Source organism: Ailuropoda melanoleuca, chromosome 3 (genome assembly GCF_002007445.2).
Source record: "Ailuropoda melanoleuca isolate Jingjing chromosome 3, ASM200744v2, whole genome shotgun sequence".
Lineage (NCBI taxonomy): Eukaryota > Metazoa > Chordata > Mammalia > Carnivora > Ursidae > Ailuropoda > Ailuropoda melanoleuca.
In genome coordinates, this window is record NC_048220.1 from 30,107,210 (window position 1) to 30,110,289 (window position 3,080).

The 3,080-nt window shown below is 51.6% G+C and overlaps 1 pseudogene; it reads right to left on the bottom strand.

Annotated features, from left to right (window-relative positions):
* Positions 1-946: 946 nt before the first annotated feature.
* Positions 947-2,418, bottom strand: LOC100476867 (annotated as a pseudogene).
* Between the last annotated feature and the right edge of the window lie 662 nt (positions 2,419-3,080).

Sequence of the window (3,080 nt, forward strand, 5' to 3'; positions counted from 1 at the left end):
CGGCCGCTAGGAGAATGATTATCCTGTGTGTACTTCTTTCTCTCTGCCGGTAGGAACTCTGCTTCCCAGGGCTTGAAAACTAGCTCTGTCCTCTACAGTCGCTGCTGGGGAGATCGGCCTCTCCACTCTTCCCACCCTGTCCCCTCCTTCATCCCAAATGGAAAAGGATTGGCACCTTGGACCATCTCTTTGAAGGGTTACTAAGGCCTCCCTTGTGACAGGTCAATTAGTAGCTCTCAAATTTATTTTTTTCTTTCTTTCTTTCTTTCTTTCTTTCTTTCTTTCTTGGCAAAATAATAAATTTATTACATGTGCTTGGCAGATAGTTGTTACTGATGTATTTTATTATCTCAATGCTTGTGAAAATTTTCGAAATAAAAAATAATTTTATACACCACATGATCACAGGAGTCCTTGAGGATCTCCCAACATTTTTTGAGCAAGTTGACTTTCAGCTGCAAGACCTGGTCCCAATCTTAAAGCTCCAGGGGGTTAAGTTTGCCCCCAGGGTGGCTGGGTTATCCCAGCCCTAAGGATGAGGTTCTTCTTCAGAAATGAGAGGCCTTCCCTAAAGGGACCGATAAAGCCCCTGAAACAGACACACGAGGAGGCAAGGCCAGACGGGACTGGGGCTGAATCAGAGGGTCTCCGTGGGGAGGGCGAAGAGCCCTCTCCAGGACCAGCATTCTTACGTGCTCACTTGTTGCCTTTCCACACCCCCAACAGGGGAAGGACTGTCCTTCAACAGCAGTGGGTAGGTATGATGGAAGAACTTTCTTGTAGTAGTTTCCGGAAGCTGAAGAGGTACCCAGCCGAACCCTCACCTGAACTATGGAGTACCCAGGATGTCAGGGAGGTACATGCCCTTGGTTAATGAGAAGTCCTGACCAATGATCCCAGGTTCCGGAAGGTCGCAGTTACGTCATTTTCCAAGGACAGCCCTTGACTAAGACAGATAGGCTTGCACGATCACAGTGGAGTTGATCACAGGGGCTCCATGGCGACCAGCCCAGAGCTGCGTGTCCTGGCCCCACTGTTGGAGAGACTCAAAATGGCTGGCCCATCTTGATGATGGAGAACAAGAGAGTGACATGAAAGCGAACACTGCTGTTCCCCTGCTGGACAGGGTCCGGCCTAGCAGAGAGTTTACCCAGGACCGTCTTATTGACAGATCTCAATCCTGACACCGTCTAGCAGTTCTGGCCACACACCCTGCTCCTCCAGGTCTAAGACCTGCTTCTTGCCACATCCGCCGAAGGAAGACACAAAGCAGGTCTGCAAGGGAGCTCCAGGCACTGCTGATTTGTTCACCTCTACCACCTAGCCATCCCCACCACGCTGCACCATCCATTTCTGGAGGCCTTCTTGGCCACAGGGATTACAAGTGAGGTTGTATTGATCCGTCTGCGCTTGCTCACAGAGGTGGCCCAGGAGGCAGGGCCCCACCATGGTGTTGGGGGGTGGATGCAGGCAGCTGTGGTCGAGCAGCAGCAGAGCTCGGTGGTCCTGGGCCAGGATGAGCAGCCACAGGGCCTGTCAGTTCACCAGGGTGTGCCCGCCCCCACGTATCTAGCTGCAGCACCCCAGCAGCGTGCATGGGGGCATGTGGCTCCACACCACCAGGAGCAGCTCGGGTGGCATTTGGCTCAGGTCTAGCACCTCCTCGGGTTTGGGCTCTGGTTGGGGGTCCTGGGCTAGTGTGTCCCTGAAGGCCAGGTGCCCATGGTTCCCCCCACTGCCACGTACCCCCCTACTCCCTGCCAGAGCCAGGCTTACTGATGACTTAGCTCTCAAAATTTTTTTTTTAAGATTTATTTAATTTATTAGAGAAGGCACGAGCAGGGGTGGGGTGGGAAGGAGCAGAGAGAGAGGATCTCAAGCAGATTCTGGGTTGGGTCAGGGTGGGGAGGTGGAGCACTCAATTTACCAATCCCAAGATCATGACCTGAGCCAAAACCAAGAGTCAGATGCTTAGTGTCTGAGCCACCCAGTCACCCCAGCTCTCAAATTTTTGAATACACCCATCTGCCTCCAGATTTGTCATCACCTCCGATCCAGTAGCCTCAGAGGCCTCTCATTTTTGCAGTGAATCCAGCCACCTATGTCTTACCTGTTTGTTCCCCTGCCTGCCCCACCTCCTTTTGGACTTGGTTCTGTTGTTCATCCCTCTGTTAGATTTCTACAGCCTTCATCTCACCCCTGGGTTCTTTTTTGCTTTCCAATGTCCAAGTGTCTCGGATCCTGCCAAAGGACTGTGCCTTGACCCCACAGCATCTCTAGTTTCATCCGGCTTTACTCCTCCTTTCTCACCCAAGCAGCCCATGCATACTGTGTCCACTTACTCTCGTCCTCTACCCACGCCGTTGCTGTCTGCCTCTTCCTCACCATGCCACACAGCCGGGCTCCTGGGGCACCCATGACTTACTTCCCAGTGTCACGTCTCCTTGGAATCCTTCTCTCCCTGGACATCCTATTGCACATGACACAGGAGAGCTCTCCCTCCAACTCCAGTTCTCCTATCTTAGCTCTTGAGACGTCACACTCACTTGCTCTGTTCCAGTTTCTTTGTTTTTCTCTCCAGTGTGAATTTCTCTTCCTCCATTTCTAAAACACTGATGACTCCAGGACTACCTTCTTGACCTACTTCATTCCACTTTTTCTCTGAGTGACAGCTTCCACAGTGAGGTCTTTGACCACCATCTAAATACCAGTGACTACCAGCTGTGTTTCTGCAGCTCAGACCTCTTTCCCCAAGACTGTGAGGCGGGTATTGGTTGGAAATGGCATCAGGGCCAAGGAGGTAAAGGCAGAGAGTGAGTGAGTGAGTGTGGCAGGCCAGAGAACCTCTCATGCTAGCTAGGAGAATGGCCTCTACTTGCCTCCGCCGATTACAGGCAGCGATTCAGGACCAGTGTTGCCAGATTTTCCAGATTTCCCAGAGAAACCAGAAATATATAATCCTATTTGGAATCTCTCAGTGATTAAATATTGGTTCAAAAATGTCTGTAGAGGGACGACTGGGTGGCTCAGTTGGTTAGGTGTCTGCCTTCAGCTCGGTCATGATCCCAGGGTCCTGGGAT